The following is a 21,640-nucleotide window of genomic DNA, read 5'->3' as shown; positions in this document are numbered from 1 at the left end:
CTACTTGGATGTCTGTTTCCTTCCTTAGGTTAGGAAAATTTTCATTTATTATTTCTTCAAGTAAATTTTCTGCCCCTTTGTATCTCTCTTCTCCTTCTGGGACACCTATAATACAAATGTTAGTGCACTTGATATTGTCCCAGAGTTCCCTTAGACTGTTTGCATTCTAATTTTTTTTTTCTTTTTTCTGTTCAGCCTGGGTGATTTCCTCTAGTCTTTCATCTAGCTCGCTGATCCGTTCTTCTGTATCATCTACTCTGCTCTTGAGTCCCTCTAGTGAATTTTTCATTTCCAGTATTGTATTCTTCATTTCTGATTGGTTCTTTTTTATATTTTCCAGTTCTTTGTTGATGAGCTCACTGTGTTCATCCAGTCTTCTCCCAATATCTGTGAGCATCCTTATGAGATTTTGTTTGAACACTTTGGTCACTATTTCTGTTTCATTTAGTCCTTTTTCTGGGGTTTTGTCCTGTTCCCTTGCCTGGAATGTTTTCCTTTGTCTCCTCATTATGCCTCTGTTCCTGTGATTATTTCTATGCATTAGGTGAATCGGCTATTTCTCCTGACCTTGGAGAAGTGGCTTTATGTAAGAGATGCCTCTTAAGGCCCAGCAGTGTGCTTTCCTCTTGTCACCAGTCCAAATGATCCAGGAGTGACCCCTTTGTGGGCTACTTGTGTCCTTCTGCTGTGGCAGGGTTGCTCTTAATGCAGTTACCCACTGAGTCTAGTCTTTCCTTCCCTGGCCAGCTGTTTGTAAATCCGTCTTGGGGACCCTCAGCACCATTGGTTACAAGGTCTAACAGCACACTCCTGTTGCAATTTTCCTGTTAATTGGGTAGGTACCCAGTGTAGCTGATTGCTAGCCTCAGGAGCTTACAGTTGCTATAGGCCTTGGGCCTACAAGGCTGTTGTCAGTTCTCTTAGGAGTGCAGCTGAGAGGGGCTGGCCCTAGGCATGGGAACACTCAATTGTTTCAGGCTTTGGAAGGTTGGGTTGATCCTTTTTATGGCTATTTGTGAAGCACAGGTCTTTGGCCACTGATAAGCTTCACCCTCCACAGGACCACACACACTGTCAACACAGTCCTGGTCCATACACACTTCCCAACCCCCTGGAGTGTACCCCAATGCCCCACTGCAGAGGCCCCGACCTCTCCACCGGTACCCCCCACAGTTCACCTGGTCCTCACACTGGCCCTGCCCCACAGAAGCAAACACACTTGCCTGCCTGTAGAGGATCAAGGCACCGAGACAATGCAGGCTGACAAGCAGCCTGAGGGCTTGCTGTTGGGCAGGGCCAGTCCCTAGGGCGGGTTGCCTGCCCTGGCTGAACTGGGTTAAATCTGTGCTCTAGTGGGCATGGCAGACCACTAGGCTAACAGGCCTGGGGAAGAACCTCAATGATGTGTGCTGGGGTCTGTGTCAGCACACATGGACCAGGTCAAAACAATGGCCCCCACCAATGTCTCAGTCTCTGAAGAGTTCTCTCCCCTCACCAAGATGCCCCCAAGACCCACCAGGTGAGTCTCTGTTCACCAAAAGACTGTCAGCCTTCTCTCTGGTAATTTTAAGTTGCTGAGGTGGGTGAGTTTGTGCGTGGGCCCTTAAAGACCGGGGTCTTTTCAGCTTTCATCCTATAGCTTTTCTGGGGGTATTCCCCACTACAGTTAATAGCCAGCCAAGCCAGATAGTAAGACCCTCGTCTCGGTTGTGCTGAGTCTGAAGGATGCTTATAGCAGTATCGCCCCTGCTTTGGACCTCACTCCTCCAGGGAGGACTGTGTACCTTAGGGTGGTTCCTGCCTGGTCAGCTGAGAAACTCTGCTGCTCCCGAAGGTGGGTTTTTTTCTCTCCAGCAGGAATTTCTGCCTCTTCCACCTTAGTCAGGACTGTTCCTTGTTGTGGGGATTCTTTTTATCCAGTTTTCAGTTTTCTCTCCAGAGTAATTTTTCCCAAAATAGTTGTAACATGGTTGTGTTTGTGGGAGGAGATGAGTTCAGAATCTGCCTACACCCCCATCTTGATGATATCTCCCCTGTATTCTTTTTCTTGAAGAGGGTTCCCAAGATTGAATAAGGTTCAGAACCTACAAAACCTGCATCTGCCCCTAAGGAGAGAGACATATATAGACAAGGAAAACTGAAGATGCAAGAGGGGAAATAAGGCATAGAACTAAGTCCTGGAAGTGGACAGAAAGGATGGGTGAAGAATTTACTCAATCAAAGGGAATCTCCCCTCCACAGAGGATGGGGGTAGAGGAGAGAATAGGAGAAGACACCAAGAAATGTTGCGTTAGAGTGGAAGATTGTTGAGAGACCTCATACTGAGTGAATGACCTTGATTTCAGCAAGGGTGAGGATGGGCAAGACAGATAAATACGGAAGCCAGAGGACAAGGGAGTGCTGACAAAAATTGGTTGAAAACTCTGACCGTGGAGTCCCACCTGGACATGCATGAAGGACCGTGAGTATAAGATGGGGTCGAGAGTCTGAAAGTCTCCAGGAAGTCAGAGCAAGTTATGTATGAAAGAATGAGTGGGAGAGATCACAAAATGTACAGAAGAATTTCGAACTTCAAGAACTTGAATGTAGAATAATTCCCCGTGATAGCATATTCCATGCTATTCTGTTCCAGTGTATTCTGTAGGGCTGCTCTCAAATGCCATCTCTTTTATTAAGCCTTCCCTAGTCACCTAAATTTAATTTTTCCTCTCCTTTTCTTCAATTTCCTGGTAACTTGCCTGTTCCGACACTTACTGCGTTAGTTTTGTCTTTTTTGTGACTAGCTGGTTTCATATCTGTTTTTTCTGCTAGGTTATAAATGTCCTGTCTTAATCATCTTCATATAACACATAGCCCAATCCTTGGGACATAGAAAGCACCCAGTAAGTGATCATTGAATGAACATAGCCTACTGGAGATGAAAGCAATGTAATGTCCTCAGTTAAAGAGACTGCAAGTAAATTGTGAGAGAAGTGATCTAGTTTAACTGAAATCCCAGGGAAGCTGTGAGGACTTCTCCCTGTGTGGTATGCACACATCAGCATGAGGCCATATATGCCCAGACGACCACAGGGCTCCCCACAAGGCACAGGAAACGGAGCCCATCCCTGTTGAAATGAACAAGTGACTCATTATTCTGCTGCAGCCAACTCAGTCAACTCAGAAAATTTCAAAGCTGAAATTTTCACAAGTTTGGACTCTGGCTTATAGTTAAACTTCTATCTTTGATTTTAGTTTCACTTACCAATGCTCATCAATTCTCTCTTGCCTGTATTGTAAGGGGCTTTCAGACCAAGGTGTAAACACCTTGAAATTGTACAAATTTGAAGTATATGTGCATATGAAAGTTATTCTGGGAAGAAGATCTAAAGCAACACCATCCAGTAGAAGTTTCTGCAATGATGGAAATGTTCTATATTTGCCCTGTCCAATACGGTAGCCACTAGCCATATGTGGCCAATGAGCACTTGAAAAGTGGTTAAAGTGACTGAGGAACTGAATTTTAATTACATCTAATTGTAATTAAATTTAAATAGCCACATGTGGCTAGTAGCTACCAAATTGGACAGCACAGTATTAGATAACTCTATAATAACACATACAGCTCAGCACTTTTTAAAACAGTCTATGCTTCCTTATTCCTTCAGAGCAGCGACCATCTGTTACTAATTATTATATCTTCAGTGCCTGACACAGACTCAGTGCTTAATAAATGTTTACTAAATGAATAACTGAAAGACCAAATTTCACATTTTCTCTGAACTTAGTTTTCTCATTTCTAAAATAAAGAGGATATGCACTAAGATTTCTTCTAGCTCAAAAAACAAAAAATGAGACTCTAGTAAGCAAATATTTACTCATTCAACTAATATCTATTGAACACCTACTGTGTGCCAAACTACTTCATCACTGTAGCAACCTTAAACTATCACTTATACCCTCAAATTTCTGAACAGGAAAGTAATTTGCCCAAGATCATGCAGCAAATAACTGACAAAGTCAGAATTTGGACCCAAGTCTGTCTAGCTGCTTCCACTACACTCCTGCTTCTATATAAATTATAAATATAACTGTAAATGTTAGATAAATATAAAATAGCGAATAACTTAGGATTGAGAGGGCAAAGTGGTGCAGAAATTTCACAAGTCTGAGATACAATATTCCTAATACAGATCTTCCTCTTAGGAACATCCCTGGTTCTGCAGATAGAGTCTTGACTGCTGGGCAAGAGACCAGCTCCTTCAGGACCACCACCTGGCTGTTGAGAAGGGGCAGACCCTCCCCCACAGAGGCTAATTAATACAACAGGAGGTCCTCCTGAGCCCTCTGATGCTGATGAGGGAGGCAGGAGGGAAATCAGCCTGGGGTTTACTACAGTAAATCCTCCGAAACCTTTCAGAGTATTATCTCCCATCTGTCACCAGCATATGAAAACTTCAAATAAAAAGATGTCCTCCTCATCTCTTCCACAGTCACATTCTTACAAAATGTTCTTTTGGAATGCTTAAAGCTGAGTGAGAACATCTTTCTAGATCTAGACATAATATACACTTGACCCGGTAATTTCAAATCTAAGCGTTTATCTTCAGGAACTAATTAAGCATGTACATCAAGATTTGGTTACGAAAAGTAAGAGAGTGTAACTAAAAACATCAAGCGTTTATGAGGCAATTGAAGAAATCTGAACATTAAATATTTGGTTATACTATGGAATTATTATTTAATTTTTAGATGTGACAATAGTATTGTTACTATTATTTTTTAAATGAGAATCCTTATCTTTTAGAGCTATTTACTGATGAAATTTTAAAAAGAAAACAAAGATTTGGTTAAAATATTTATTCCAGCTCTTTTTATAATAGTAAAAGACAAGAAAGCAACCAGTGTCTTAGAATTGAATGTACCATAAGTTTTGTTATATGCACACAATGGAATAACATGCAGTCAGTAAAATGAAGTTGTGTAGGGGCCAGCCCTGTGGGGTAGTGGTTAAGTTTGGTGCACTCTGCTTCGGCAGCCCAGGTTTGCAGGTTCGGATCCCAGGCACAGACCTAAACCATTCATCAGCCATGCTCTGGCGGCAACCCACATGTAAAGTAGAGGAAGATTGGCACAGATGTTAGCTCAGGGTGAATCTTCCTCAAGCGAAAAAAAAGAGGAGGATTGGCAACAGATGTGAGCTCAGGGCGAAACTTCCTCAGCAAAAAAAACAGAAAGGAGAAGGGGAAGGGGAAGAAGAAGTTGTGTATATATCTGGAAGAATACACCAAAATGTTAACAATGGTTATTTCTTGGCAGTGACTTTTCAAGTGATTTCGATTTTCCTTCTGCTTATTTATATCTTCTGAAATATTGTTATTGAACATATGTTATTTACATAGCAAAGTAACATAATTTTGAATTGATTTATAGATATTTAAGGTAGAGAGAGGTAAATCAGAGGGGCGTTTTGCAAAGAAATTTTAAAAGACCAGTGAATATGCAGTTGCTGTTTTTTCTATCACAAAAAGATACCTGACATAGAGGCAGCTCAGAGGCTGATACAAACCTGAGGCCCCAGGACAAACAACCAGTTCAACTGACACTTTCGAAGTTTCATCCTCATTGGCCAAATTCCTCCTCCCCAGACCAGGATGAGTGAGGACTTTTGTGCTTTGAGTTTAGGTTATGGGTCTTACATAGGCCTTTCCTCCTCTCGCTTGATGGTTGTTGGGTCTTTCATTAAGACTTTTATCCTCTCTGCAGAGCAACTGCAAAGTGAATCGAGACCACACCCCGCCCACACTCCAGGGCTTCAAGGTGGTGCTATTTCTAGGAGGGATTTATGGAAACGTGGGCTTGATTCTGTGTTTGGGGTTTGCCATAATCAGTTAATGCATTATAGTACTTTGAATAGCCAAAGTGCCTGGAATCTATAGTCATCTCCTTGCTTACATTTAGGTGTCATCTTGCCAGATATGAAAAATTAAGTGGCAACAAGCACAGTCCTTCGGACCTAATGGGCCAAGGGGAAGAGGCACTGGCTCACTCAAGACAGGTATACTTTTAACATTTCCAAACATGCTTCTCCTCCCAAAAGCCTTTGGTTCCACTCAGGGATGATGAAGATGAGACCTGGGAGGAGACTCTGTGTTTGTGGTAGAAAACCAGATGAGTGGTCAGTGGACATGGAAGCCAATTCTGGCTTCCCTGGTCACTCTCCATGGAACATGTGACCAATTACGTCCTCTAACTGAGTCTCGGTTTCTTTGTGTGTTGGAAAAGGTTCATATATTCATTATTCAAATACTTACTTAATTTCCACTATGTGCACAGCAGTGTGCTAGCTCTAAAGGGAATAAAGTGTCAAGGAACTATAGGCCTGAAGGCAGAACAAACATGAACACCACAAAAGACCAGAGAGTGTGAAAATAGGATGGTAAGAGTGCTTTTCCTTTTTTTTTGGAATCGGAGAAATACTTTGTATCAACTGAGGAAATTATTTATTTTCTACTTTCTAAATATATATAAATATAATGTTATTTAGTTTCCCTCTGGATTCCCAGGAAGTCCAGAGCTGGTCTTAGTTTTGGTTCTCCCAGAAGTAAACTCTGAGACAAAGATTCCAGCAGGAGCAATTTATTTTGGAGGTGACCCCAGGAAGAACGAATAAAGGATTAAGGCAAGAGACAGGGAAAGGAAACAGATTACCATGTAGGCAAGTGTAGCTCAATCCCCCAAGAATTCCAGGAACGTTATAAAATATGCCTCAAAGTTATCCCAACCGTGAGGCAGAAGTGGTGTATTTATTATATGTGTGTATTGTATTGGTTATGGGCTGCTTCTGGAGGCATTCACTCTGGCACCTCCAGCTTGCATTGTGCATGGCAGAATGCACCCCTATGAGAGAAGTTTGCAAATGTCGACGGATTTCTTACTTTGGGATATTCATGTTCTCTGTGACAGACCTTTAATTGTCCCCCCACCCCAAACCCGTCGTTTCTCTTCTTTCAAAATAAGAGTTTTAGTTGAACATATGGCCACCTAACCAGAGACTACCTTTCCAACCCTCCTCACAGCCAAGTTTGGTCAGATTGCCGAGGTATGGACAATGGGATGTGCCTGGAGGGATCTATACCACTTCCAAGTCTTGGCTTTAAAAGGATGGAAGAGGCACCCTACTACTCCCTCACCCCGACTCCCTGCTTCCTGCTGGTGGAAATGCTGAGACCAGAGCAGCCAACCTGGATTCAGTGACAGGAGCCTCATGTTAATGATGGAAGAGCCACCCTTCCAACTCTTGAATGTATTTCCTGATTGTTATCTATGAGAGAAAAAAGTTCTTTCTAGTTTAAATATTATATTTTGGAGTCTCTTTGTTATGTCGGCTTAGCCTGTACCCTAACCAATACAGTCCCTTTCTCTCAGGACTGTTTTTATTTTTCCTTTTTAGCCTTATTTTATTACTCTTACTGGATTATGTCTTTTAGTATGATTCCTTACATCCTTCCTAGCAAGAGGCAAATAATTAAAAAAATAAAGAACTACTAAACCCCCGTTATTGACGTTTGCCATTTCCATGGCTGCCAATCATCTTTAAATTGTCTCTTTACATTTGGGAAGGTTCTGTCAAAGATAAAGCTGGACATTAGCTAAAGCAGGGAAAACAGATTTTATGCAGTAACCACTGACAGGGAAAAGCTCTGAGCTCCGTTCTGATACGGGCAGAGGGGACTAGGCGTTTTAAAGGGAGAACGAAGGAGCCGGGATAGGGAGACTCAAGTGAAAAAATTACAAAGCAATGGTCAGCATAAATGTGATTAGGCCTGCTGTGTCTGCTAGCTGGCGATTATCAAAGCTAGGATTCTGTCCTCCAACAGAGCTTGGGAGGCAGAAGCCCCATCCCTCCTGATGATTACATTTCAAAGGAATGATGTTCAGGTCCTTGAGAAAGACACTCCTGAGTTGTAGGAGATACATATATATCTCAAAGGGACAGAGAAAGGATTCAAAACTGCAAGCCCTTCTTATTAAATGCTCTGAGAAAGGGAGATCAGGGACCTGTCGTCAGGTTTGGCTAGAACAGACAGTAAATTCTTTTGACAGCCCTGAGCTTTTCCAGACAGGGACTCAAAAGAGCACTGAGTGTCCCAGGGAGATGGCCTTAGGCTGCTAGAAGCCATGTTAAAATTTGGTTAAGTCTCTTAGTGCAGGGGTTTGAATGGAGTGTTCACGCTGAGGGGTTTTGCAGTTCTCAGTTCCCACATTATGAATCCCACCTCCTTAATAGAGGAGTCCAAACTCACATCTCCAGATTCTCTTGCAGCTAGAGTGCAGGTGTTTGACCAAGTTTCTACTATATTCTTGGATGGATAAGTGAGAAACATGAGACGGAGGCTAGGCTCAGGGAAAATGATCTTCAGGTAAGCATGGTGGTGAAGATATTGGTATTTGGGGGCAGTAAGGCCAATGTCTTTGAGGGGATGTGGCAAGACTGGGTCTGAGTATATAAATACTGCAAATGGAATTGCTTGCTGCTCCTGGAACCAACTGCCACCACCAGGCTGAAGGACTGCTGCTGGGGTGATGCTGACGGGAACAGGAAGAAAAACAGAAAGAACAAATCCCTTCTCCTTTCTCCAGCCTTTTGGTCCCCTTTAAGCAGCCTCTATTGCCCTGTAGGCAAAAGAGAAATGTGTACCCCCAACGAAGAATATACAACTATGTACCGGGGGGCTTTGGGGAGAAAAAGGAAAAAAATAAAATCTTTAAAAAAAGAGAGAAATGTGGTCTGCATCCCCAGCACCTCAAGGAGAGTATGGAAGGGTAGATTTGAAACTGAGAAACAATAGCATAATAACCATCATGGATCTTAAAAATAAGGTGTTGTATGTTCTTAGGTGTACATTATTTCTTGCAATGGGATAACCCTTTGGTTATTTCCTTTATTTATCTCTTTTCTTGTTGGCCTATTCTCTCTTCCTAAATGATTTCCTCCATGGCTTCAATTACAGTCTCTATGACATTACCCCCAAATTTCTGTTTCCAAGGCAGACTCCTTTCTGCACTGCAACCCCATATATCCAACTGCTTTCTCTGTATCTTCTCCCCTTTGTCTCCCAGGCCCCTCAAACTTAACATGTCCAAACTCTCAGTCTTACTCTGGAGGCTGCTTCTCCTGCCATGTTCCCTAGTTCCGTGAATGCACCACCATTTCCCCCATCTCATGCTAACACCTGAGAGCTACTCTTGATACCTCCTCTCGTCCTCATTTTTCACATCCATTTAGTACCAAGTTCTGTGGGCCTACATTCTCAATATCTTTGGATGTCTTCACTTCTCTCCATATCCGTGATGCCTGCTCTGATCCAAGCCACCGTCCTCTCTCACCCGAGCTGTTGATAAGGCCTCCTAAGGAATTCTCTGCATCCACGTTTGCTCCCCACCAGTGCAGACTTCTCAGTGATCTTTTTTTTTTTAAAGATTTTATTTTTTTCCTTTTTCTCCCCAAAGCCCCCCAGTACATAGTTGTATATTCTTCGTTGTGGGTCCTTCTAGTTGTGGTATGTGGGATGCCGCCTCAGTGTGGCTTGACGAGCAGTGCCATGTCCGCGCCCAGGATTCAAACCAACGAAACACTGGGCCGCCTGCAGCGGAGCGCGCGAACTTAACCACTCGGCCACGGGGCCAGCCCCTCAGTGATCTTTTAATATCTGATCGTAACACTTCTATGTTTAAAACTCTTCAATAGGTTCCCATTACTCTTAGGATAAAGTCTAGAATCAATGGCGTGCAAGGCTCTGAGCAGTGGGACTTTGCCTACCTTCCCAAACCATTTTACACCCCTCTCCTTCTGACCATTTATACACTAGGCCACGGGTCTGTTTACAGTTATTTCAAAGCTCCGTCTCTGTCCTGCCTCGGGACCACTGTACATGTCTTTTCCTCTGCCTAGATTTCTCTTCCCTTCTCCTGGGCCCTTCACCTCACTATCTTCTACTCATCCTTCAAATCTCAGCTTAAATGTCACTTCCTCAGGAAAGCCTTCCCAGATCAAACAGCCGTCACTGCCACCACTGCCACCTGGGCTATGTAAGGCCTGTTTCTATAAGCTCTAATAGCACTCTCTAATTCTTCTGGGCATTCATCACCTTTGTAATTGTTTATATAATTATTTGTTTATTATGTCTTCTCATTATACTTAAGTTCCCTGAGGACGATGTCTGTTTTATTCCCTGCTATCACAGTGCCAGGCACAGAGTAGTATTCAGTAAATATTTGATGAATAAATGAATGAGTGATAAGAAAGCTGCTTTGAAAATCAGCATAGCATAGTAGAAATCACACTGGACTAGCAGTCACAAGACCTGAGTTCTAACCCTGGTTTCATCATTTCCTAGGTAATCTTCAGCAATTATAAATTTCATTGAGTGTCAATGTCCCAATCTTTAAAACAAAGAGATAATGGTCTCTGAGATTTCTTCAGTTTCCAAATGCAGTATTACTTTCTAGTGATGACTCCAGTGGCTGCATGAAAAGGTGTTTCTATGTTGACTCTAGTTCTGGAAGAGAAGAGAAATACCTTTCCCCAGGCTTACCTATTCACCTTTCCCAGGTCCTCCCAATCTCACCACTTTTGGTTTGATTACAGAGTAAATATCCTTGTCATCACCACCAAACCAACAGTTGACCAATCTTTTTGGGAGGTTAAGAAATAAGAGAAGTAAAGACTGTCAAGCTTCTAGCAAAGACATGGAACTGGTTCCCCTGAAACAACTTTCCCTCTCAGGCTTGAGAATTATGGAGTCAATTTAATGCAAGTCCCTGAAATTTTCCCATAGCTATAGCTCTCACCGACACTTCCGTGGGGGAAAGGCTGCTCGAGTTGGAGCGCGGAATGGTGCTGAGGATAGAAGCAGGTCCAAACCCTCAGCTCATTCACAAGAAGCTCCGGGATGGGTTTGGGCCCGCGTGCGTGTGGGTGTGTCAGCATTCTGGGAATTCACGTCAAACGAAATCACTTCTCTACAACAAGAAGGTGTGAATCACAAGACACTGACAAGTTGTCCAGTTTCCCCAGCCTGCTCCTTGAACTATTCCTTCTCTGCTCCCCACCCCCCAGGGATCAGTGCACCCTCTATGTGAGTGGTGCCCAGCTCTAGCCCTAAAGAGCTAGTGCATGATACCACCCCCACCCCACTCCCTGGGGCCAATGTCAGTCACACACCATGCAGTTTGGGGTTTTAAAGGTCTCTCAGGGGCAGCACAATTATATCCAGAACTGCAAAAGGAATTTGGCCCCAGAGATCCTGTGACCCAATTGGATTTTAATACTATCTATTTGAACTATGCCAGCAAGGACTCTCCTCCACATTCAGGAAGCTAAGGAGAATATGCGTGAAAAAAAATCACCCTGCAAACAAAAATATCGCATTTCCACAAAATCTGAACTGTAATAGGCTTCCTTAGAGAATCATACTTCATTGGTCACATTTTTAAGTTGGAGTGACCTGCCAGCTTGCTTGACCTAGGGTAGAAGAGCTGCGTTAAGACTGTACATTTTGTTCAAGCATAGAGCGCCTGGTTTGGGGGGCTGAAAGCCCACACTCAACTCTTCAAGCCCTGTGTTGGGGGGTCTGCTTCCTTCCAGGGCCTGGGCCTTTTCCTAATTTGCACAAAGGCATCGAATGAGCTAGTGGTGGCTCTGGCCTAGGACTCTGGATCTAGAGCAGATAATGACCATCTCAGGAAGAAACCCAAGTTCGTGTTGTGCCTTTGGCCCTCTCCTTTTCTCAACCTCCTGCAAAACATTGTCTTATTTCCCTGAAGCAATGCCTGGTCTTTTATTTGGTAAACATGAATCATCAATCTTCTCCGTGTTGGGCACAGTGCTACATTAGGAGGTTGTATCAGAAAAGATATCCCAAGAGAAAACAAATGGCACTCTTAGATTAGGATTCTTCAAGGAGGGGGCTTCCTAACAAAATAATAATTTATACAGGTGTAGTTGTCGGGGAACCACAAGGAATCATGCAGTAACCTGGAGCTACTAATGGTACAGTAATCCAGAGCAGCCAAACTGTTAGCACTCCCAGGCTTGAAGAGATGAAGCGGGTGGGGAGAGTTTACTGGAAGTTGGAATAAGAGAGAATGGTGTAGAGCAGTGTTACTCACAGTGTGAATTGGAGGACTGTGCGGGTCTGCATACTGTTATCAGTCTATTTAAGGAGATATGTATGGCATTGAAAGTAGATGTTTAGCAAATTTTATAGCAATTTGACATTGCCATAACATTAAAGTATGTGAGCAGTGTCAGCAAATGTAATTTGAAGTTTAGTTTTGTGTAGGAGTGTGTTCTAATGATGCAGCTGAAATGACAGGAAAACATTCTGGATTCAGATCAAGAAGCTTGTGCCAGAATGTAAATCAACACACTGCTTCCTTCACTGAGGAAATCATGCTCTCCTCCCCCACTTCCAAATAAATGAGTAAGAAATAAATAAATGTATGTATGTCAGCTAAACTTTCAGTGTTCTAGATGATGTCATAAAAAGTGTTAATTCCTTAAAGGCTAGCTAATGTGTACAATTTGAGATTATTTTCTTTATTATGTGATAATATGGAAGCTGATCATAAACAACTGTAATTATGTGCTGAAGTATGATAGTTATCTAAGAGAAAAGTTCTGTCAAGATTGTTTGAACTACAGAATGAACCCTTAGTGTTTCTGCAAAATAAGACCACAGTTTGGTCCCAACGTTTTCAGGTTGTGAATTGGACAGTCAGACCTGCTTTTTTGTTTGATATCTTGAGTATTTTTAATGATCTTAATACTTTCACACAAGGAAGGAGTACAAGCTTGGAAGAACAGTTTCTACAAATTGGAATAGCGTGTTCCATTACTTAACAATTATCCACGAAGGTGGTAAAAATCCTGATATTGCATATCTGTAAAAAGTTAACACCAAACACCTTACAAATTTGATAGAACATTTTCAGTTCTATTTTTCATCAAAAGAAGATCTATGCATAACCAATTAATAGATCCAGAATTATAACTTAATGAGATAAATTGTTCATGTTGGCTATTGATAACGGACTAACAATGAATTTTTTTCTTTTTTTTAAAGATCGGCACCTGTGCTAACATCTGTTGCCAATCTTAATTTTCTTTTCTCTTCTTCTCCCCAAAGCCCTTGGTACATAGTTGTATATTCTAGTTGTGAGTGCCTCTGGTTGTGCTAGGTGGGACATAGCAACATGACCTGATGAGCGGTGCCATGTCCATGCCCAGGATCTGAACCGGCAAAACCCCAAGCGGCATAAGCAGAGCCCACAAACTCAACCACTCGGCCACAGAGACGGCCCCTGGAGATGAATTTGAAACATAGCATCACTTGTCTCATTTTTCATAAAAGTAAAAAATGAATAGCCTGTGCCTGCTGAGATTGCTTAATATCTCTTCTTTCATTCTTGTCAACAAACTTTTTTGACACTGATTTCCGTACCATAAGTATAACTTTTTAAAAATGTTGAAACAGTTTACATATACATCATATCCTGTGGATATCAGTGTTGTCAATCCAATCTAGATTAGATAAATTAACAGGAAAAACGCAAGATGTTTGTCCCATTAGAAACTTAAGATACTGATATACATATTGTTCTTTCAAAAGGTGTGTAGGCAGTTAATATGAGCAATTACTAAATTCTTCCTAGTTTTTGGTTTAGATGCCATTGTGGAATAACAAGAACTTATGTGTGTAGTAACAATTCTCTGCATTAATAACCTGTGTGCAGGGGCTGGCCCCGTGGCCGAGTGGTTAAGTTCGCGTGCTCCGCTGCAGGCGGCCCAGTGTTTCGTTGGTTCGAATCCTGGGCGCGGACATGGCACTGCTCATCAAACCACGCTGAGGCAGCATCCCACATGCCACAACTAGAAGGACCCACAACGAAGAATATACAACTATGTACTGGGGGGCTTTGGGGAGAAAAAGGAAAAAAATAAAATCTTTAAAAAAAAAAAAAATAACCTGTGTGCAGACTTTCAATGAGCAACATGTACAGTTTTTGTAATTGTTTTCTTTTTTCTATGTTATGTTTCTTCTGATAGATATTTTTGAATATAACTTTATGGCTTTAAATCTAGTAATAAAAATCTGGTTTTATATTTGTAAGTCATTGCTTCTTAATTTTTCTAATAATTCATTTTTAAGGAATTCGTTTTAACTGTATTTCATGGAAGTGTTATTCTGCACTCCATTAGAAGTAAAATAAAACACACTGCCTCTAGTTTGAGGAGGAAGAAGAAGACCAGAAGCAGAGCTGTGAACTTCAGTGAGGGGTGCAGCCAGCCTGAGGACATCTCCTAAGGGAGGAAGCCAGAGACAAACACCAGGACCTCACTCCCCACCTTCCAGTCTCCTATTGGGGCCTCTCCCATTGGCCCCAACCAGAAGCCAGAGGGCAAGGAACCCTGCAGAAACAGTTCTTCCAGGTCAGCCTCCAGAGCAGAGGGCAGGATGGGTGACAGGAGAAGGCACATCTTGGCGAGTACAGAAATCAAAGATAAAAGTCTCAATTTGTGTCCCATGGTGTGGGTTGTCTTTGTGGGGTAATTGGCAAATAGACAATCATGAGGCAATGTAATCAGGGCCAAGATAGAAGGAAAACCGGGCCTATACTTGATCCAGGTTACATCTAACCAAGCTTGGGCGTTCATTCTAGGCCAAAGTTGGTCAGGGCTGGAGTGGCTTCCCAAGGAATGTGTTGTTCTTCCTGGAATGAATGAAGAAAGGAATGAGGAAAGAACAACAATTAGGCAAGAGACAGGCCCCAGGGGAGTGGGGGTAAGGGTACCCCAGAGGGAACAGCCCAAGCAAAGGTGTAGATGCTGAGTGATAGGAATGAAGATCTGAAGGGGGTGAGGCAGGAAAGGTGGGCCTGGTAAGATCATGGGGCATCTTGCTTTTGGACAAGGAGTTTGACTTTATCCTGACGTGAACTAGGTGTAAGGTCTATGCTACAGAGCGACTGAGAAAGTCTTGAATTGAAAAGCCATGGAGAAAATAGGAAGCAGCAAAGTCTGGATTCAGGAAGGAGCAGAGATGACTATAGTAACAGCTAAGCCTCAGAGAGGGCTGACTGGGTGCCGTGCATTGTTCTAAGCTCTGAATATGTTTTAATTCATTTAATACTCCTAGCAACACCACCAAAGAGATGCGGTTATGATTCCTATTTTAGATGAAGAAGCTGAGGCACAGAGAGTTTGGGAAATAGCTAGAGTTCACACTGCTAGCAAGTAAATAGAGCTAGGACTTGAACCCAGGAAGTCTGCTCCAGCAGCTGTGCTCTTAACAACCATTCTTGCGCAGGGGACCAAGCCAGAGTGGGGCAATTGGGGTTAGGGGTCAGGGGAGTAAAGCTAACATCTGCCTTCCCACTGTTTCCTCGATGAAAGCCCAATAGGCATGAAACTGTGGCTACATACCTCTTCCAAATCAGCTATTCCTCAATACCTTATTTGTCCTTGCCCACACCTCTAAGATGTCCAAACCTATCATCTTTGTTGGATGAGCTTTTCTCATTTCCATTTTGCATCTTGACTTATGATATAATGGCAAGAACACAAGAGATGGAAGACCTAGCCTCAAGTTCCAGGCTGATCCTGTGGCCCTGCTCAAGTCACCAGCCCACAGGGCTCCTGCATGAAGCAATTTTCCTTCTTCCGGTGGTTCTCCTTTTGTCTTTTTGTACAATCTGATACAAATTTGCTGGCTTTGCCACATTCCCTCTCATTCTGGACATTTTGGTGATTGATAACTGCATCATGTTATTATTGGTCTCTGACTATGGGCATTTGCTTTTCCGGTTGGTCTGCACTGCTTATGAAATGCTTCCATCATCTACTAATCCAGAGTAGTTCCTGGGTTCTTGTTGGTGACACAAACAAACAGTTCAATGTGTGTGTGTGTGTGTGTGTGTGTGTCTCCCAAGGGAACAGGGCACTGCTGAGTTGAGACTGATTATTAGCTCATGATCAGTCAGCAAAATATGTTCACAAGAAAGCAATCTGCTGTTATGTCTCTTGCAGTGATGTCATGTTGCTCATGTTTTATGGCTTTCAGAGTTCATTAGTTTTTATGTGTCCTCAGTTAACAGCTAGCTCAAAGCATTTTGTAAGTGGAATGCCCCCAAACACAAAGTCTCTCTCTTAAAATGTCATTGAAAATATGTGCACCTTAATTTTGTGTTGCTGACATTGGCTATTATAAGTAATGGCTAAGGGGACAGGATCCTGGAGCTAGATTGCCTGGGTTCAAATCCCAACTCAGCCACTTCCTAGCCGTAAAATAGTTAACAGTTTTAAGCCTCAGTTTCTTGATCTGAAGAATAGAGATTATTAAATGAGGTATTCTGTGTGAGAACTTTTAGCATATAGCCTGGCTCAGGCTAAGTCTTCAACCGTTATTAGCTATGATTATTATCATGCCAACTACGCTTACATTAATGAGGTAGGAAAGTGCTCAAGCTCAACTTCCAAGCATTCTCATTTTCTCAGACTAGGAGAGGTGTATGGGTGCGCAGGCTTGTGTTCTAGCTCAGAGCCCTTAGTCTAGTGAAGCTCTTGAACTCAGATGCTCAGGCAGTATCAAGTTTACAGTTGAGCCATCACTTTTGCTGATCAATGAAATGGACATGATGCCCTATTTTTTTTATCACTAGCCATGTGAATAGAGCTGTCTGTGTTAAGAAGAGCAGCATGCTTCAGTTGGCTGAAGTGAGCAATCCAATTTGGAGAAGAGTGAGAAATGATGGTGATGGAATAAAGAAAAATAAACGGCCAGGATAGGGATCTTTGAAAGTAGGGAAAAGGAAATAGGGTGCACTATTGTGTTAGGACAAAGCTGGCCATCCTCTGGTCCTACAGATGGCTCTTTGGAGAGGAAACCAAGACAGGCCAGAGGTCACAGATCCTAAGGTACCACCGGCAGCTCTAGGCTCTCTATGGAAGAGGAGCAGAGGGGTGGCCACTGGTTGGAAGAAGGGGTTGGGGGACATGGCTTGAGTCCTCTGTTTTCTGAGAGTAGGGGAGGAGATTATGCCTAGATCAGGAGGCCTCAAAGCAGAACTCTGCCCACTCACACCCTCTTCTCCTCATGGCTTCCTTGATCACAAAAAATGGATAAACTCTTGGAAAGCCAGGCAGATTCTCACAATGGTGCCTCCAGGCCAGGCCTAGCTGCCCTTGACCTATGACTGAGGGTGATGCCCAGCCCTTAAGCACACCTTGGAGAGCCTTTCCATCTGCATGCACACCATGCCCACAGAGACAGGTAGGAAGTGCTCTTTTGGTTTGGGGAGCTGCCCCAGCAGTTGCCTTATAAATATATGGAATTAAAATGGGATGCCTTAGAGCTTAATTAACATTTTTTCTCTAAAAATGAAGGTACTGCTAGTTCTCTTTGCTTTAAGAAAAGTGGACCTGTGGTTGAGTTTTTAGAACATTTGGAGAAAGATTTTTGGGGAGGAAGCTAGCCTGAGCCCTCAGAGATTTTTTTTTCTCTTACTGGAGCACCAGCTTTGGAGTCCTGGCTTTTAATCCTGGCTCAGCCACTCTCCAGCAGTGTGGCCTTCATGAAATTGCTTGACTATGCTGAGTCTTAGCTTCCTCACTTGTGAATGGAGGTGATAATAATAGGTATATGTATGAAGCATTTACCGCCAGGTACTCTCAGAGTCACCTCAGAGGGTGACAGTGAGAACTGATGAAATAACACATGCAAAGCGCTTAGTACGTTATCAGACTTAGAGTAGGTGCTCAATAAGCGGTAACCTCAATAAACTTCATAGTGTTTTAGGGGAGGGTGTCCCGTGGATGCACCCCAATGGCAGAAGCATTTGAAAAGACTGACTTGTACAACAACTTCTTAGAGGTGTGAATCTCCCCTGATCCACACCTTCTGAGACTCTCGGCATCTGCTCAGTGGGGCTTTTCATCCTCTATACTCTTGTTTTGGGCAGAAGCGATTGCCCTAGTGTTGAGCAGAACTGCTACCACAGCCTTGATCACTGCAAGAATCCTCCTTCCATCTCCCCAAGCTAATCACATGTAAACCACCTGCATCATATTACTATAGTAACTGAAAGAGAAGACAAAACGTTAACATTGAACCACAATTTACTCATCTACTCTCCACTTGTTGGGCAGTAGGTTTTCGCTATTGTGAAGAGAGCTGTTAGGAACATTCTCCGTACATGTCTGCTATTTTACATGGGCAAGAACTTCTCTCGGATACATAGCGGAACTGCTTGGTTGTGAGGCATGTGAATACTTAACCTTATGAGATAGAGCCAAACTGTTTTCCAAAGTGGTTATACCAATTTACACTCCTAGCAAGTAGTGCATAAGAGATCTCAGGATCTATATCCTCCAGTGTCACACAACAGTCAAAAAAAATGAACACCAGCTATAAAAAACAAGGATGAATCTTAGCAAAATAATATTAACTGAAAAAAGCAAATCTCAGAAGGATGAATACAACATATTTTATATAACTTGGAAAACAGCTAAAAAGAAAATATGTGTATATACTTTAGGATTATATAAAGATAAAATCAAAAACAACTCAAGGGGAAGAGATATTTGTACACCAACATTCAGAGCAGCATTATGCACAACAGCCAAATGGTGGAAGCAACCCAAATGTCCACCTGTAGATGAATGGATAATGTGTGGTTATACATACAATGGAATATTGTTCAGCCTTAAAAAGGAAAGAAATTCAGACATGCTATCACATGGATGAATCTTGAGGACATTATGCTAAGTGAAATAAGGCAGTCACAAAAGGACAAATACTGTAAGATTTAATTTACATGAGGTACCAAGAGTAGTCAAATTCATAGAGACAGAAAGTAGAAGAGTGTTTGCCAGGGGCTGGGGGTGGGGGGAACAGGGAGCTGTTGTTTAATGGGTACCAGTTTTCACAAGATGAAAAGAGTTCTGGAGATTGGTTGCACAACAATGTGAATATACTTAACACAACTGAAATGTCCACTTAGAAATGGTTAAGATGGCAAATTTTACGTTACGTGTATTTTACCACAATTAAACAAAAAAAAAGGAATTCAAGAGGAAGTTATGGGAGGATAGGAGTTGTGGGGAAGTACCATATAGCTAGCTCTAAGTTGCTGTCAAGGTCCTAACTTTCATTTTGAGTGGTGAATTCCCTTAAAAAATATAACCCTTATTACATTTAAAAAATTAAAAAACATGTAAAAATGTTCCTGCATGCACCAATGATGAGAGCGTGTCACGAACCAGGAGTTAGAGCAACCTAATTTCTACACCTGAGATGGAAAACATTCCCCCTCAAAGTTCTCTACAGGAAATCATAAACTATTTTGAAATTTGCAGTGAGAGGTTAAACTTCCCCCACTAACATCTTCTTGTTCTCATTTTCATGCAGTCTTGATTTAAAGAACCCTTCCAGGTATTACTGCAGATTGAAGCCTGAACCAGACTGACCCCCTTCTGGCAATTTCAGTCAAAATTCTGGCTCCCAGAAGAGGCAAACAAGGTAGGAACCTTACCCTTATGGAAAGCTATATTTTAAAACACTTTGACAGACTGCGAATTTATTAACTCAAGTGAGAATTTGGTTGCAAGTTGGCCGTCAACATTTCTAATTTTTCTATAAAATTAATCCATAATAAGTTTGATAATTGACTTATTTTGACCCAAATTTGTTACAGAATGCTGATTTAACAAGACTTTGTTCATATCTGTTTGTATCACAGGGTATAACAAAATAGATTTTAGAACTGAAAGTAACTGTAGAGATAGTCTTGTCGAAAGATGGCAAATAGTTGGCACATATGCCACTAGTCTCCAAATCCATGCCCATGGCAGACATTGCTAATCAATTGTGGCACACTTTTCCAGTAAGCCTGGTGTACTTCAGAATCCCTTCTAATACAACTCTCCAGGCAGTCATATGGGATGAAATCTATTCGGCATCTCTGATCTAGTCCAACCTTCTGCTTGTACTGATGGAGAAATAGAGTAAAGAGGTGACTGTCCAAAGTCACGTTAAGTCCAGTGCCTTTTCCACTACCCTTGAGTCATCCTTTCCTTTGGGGTTCTGGCAGAAACCAGACACTCTGTCATGACAGAAATCCCAGCCTTTTTTGCTCTTATGAGCTGAATCCAGCCCCCATTATGTAGCCCCAACCATGGATGATTTTCTTTCTGGGACTTGCAGGCCTCTCTCTCCCTATCCTTTGAGCTGCTACTGCCAATGTTGGCAAAGCCTTCCATGGAGGAAAAAGCATCCTTCTCATCTTTTATGAAGTTTCTCTGTCATCTCGCCAAGCCAGGCCCCTGATCAACACCACCACCAGATTTGGGGTTGATGTAACCCATCATGTCACACAGCAGGGACGTCTCCCCCCCAAGACTGTCTTGTCAACATGGAGCAGGTTCCCTTCATAGCCTGAGATGATTCCCCTCCTTAACCCCCTACCCCACCCAACTCCAACCCCCACAAGTGGCCAGAGCATAATTTCTCTGAGAAAATCTACAAACTACAAATTGTTGGACAAATGAAATGGAGATGAAATTGTGGAAACAGGTAAGCTGACCACGTCCCATATGACATATCTGTGACAACAGAATTAAAGAACATTTGGTGCCCTCTGAAGTTGGCCTTCATTAGGATGCCTGTACAGAGCTGGCGAAAGGCAGGCAGCAGCTAAGGATCTTTCTCTCTGAAGTGCCACAAAATGGCTGCAGAAAGGCCTTGTTCCTCTGAAAGAGGCATCCGGGAGTGGGGACAGGTAGGGCATCATCTCTTTCCCTTGAATCATGTGAGGACATTTCACAACCTCAGCCAAGCCAGCTAGGTTCAAATTAAACATCAACTGGTTTTGCTAGCCTATCTTCTGATTGAGAAGTAAATACCTCATCTTAAAACCACAGGAAAGGTTTTGGAGATAACTGGTCAAACTGTCTCATTTTAGACAAAAGAAAGTGGAGCATAGATCAGACAGGACTGGCCTGAGGTCACACCCAAGTAGTTTCAAAGCCCAAAGTCAGAGCCCACAACTTCTGCCTATGGTCCAGGGCAAGGGACTATCAAATAGAGCAAAGAAACTCACAACTGAAGGCCAGCCTCAATGGGACCACACTGGGACTGGTGACTAAATGAAAGCAAGGTGCCTTGCAATTGGCATGGTGCCTGGTATAGTGCTATTGCCTTGCAGATATTTTCTCTTTTAATCCTCTCAACAAATCTTGGTGATTTAGATCCATTTCATGGTGAGAACATGGGGGCTAAGAGACAATAGGTAACTTATCTAAGGTGGCCTTGGTAGGAGAAGTTGGTTGTGCTGTTTTCACCCAGGTCAGCCCTGAGAGCTGGGGCCTTCCTTTCTAATACACACTCAGGACCACCCCAGGCTATAGAGAATCAAGCCACTCCCATGTGGATTTTTAAGAACCCAGAGTTATGTAGAAGTATGTTTTATTTTGACACTTCCAAGGAAAGCCCTGGGTAAGCAAACAACGTTAGGGGTAGGTGTCGGGGACTTTCATTTTTTGTGGGGGATATGTAATCCTCTTGGGAGAATAAAAAGTTCTCAAGCCACTTGGCAGTAG

General features: G+C 42.6%; 1 long non-coding RNA gene across 5 annotated transcripts in view; it reads left to right on the top strand.

The window, feature by feature from the left end:
* LOC106840837 (uncharacterized) overlaps positions 1-21,640 on the top strand; it is a 42,755-nt gene that overhangs the window by 9,197 nt on the left and 11,918 nt on the right. The window contains exons 2-4 of one of the 5 annotated variants that reach the window (XR_011501626.1): positions 5,941-6,037; positions 14,196-14,476; positions 19,452-19,562. This is a non-coding gene — a long non-coding RNA (uncharacterized lncRNA). The remainder of the gene's footprint in view (positions 1-5,940; positions 6,038-14,195; positions 14,477-19,451; positions 19,563-21,640) is intronic. The other 4 variants (XR_011501629.1, XR_011501627.1, XR_011501625.1 and 1 more) reach the window with 4 other exon arrangements.

This window comes from Equus asinus, chromosome 2 (assembly GCF_041296235.1).
Source record: "Equus asinus isolate D_3611 breed Donkey chromosome 2, EquAss-T2T_v2, whole genome shotgun sequence".
NCBI lineage: Eukaryota > Metazoa > Chordata > Mammalia > Perissodactyla > Equidae > Equus > Equus asinus.
Note: the sequence above shows the minus strand (reverse complement) of the source record. Positions and strands in the feature narration are given on the sequence as shown.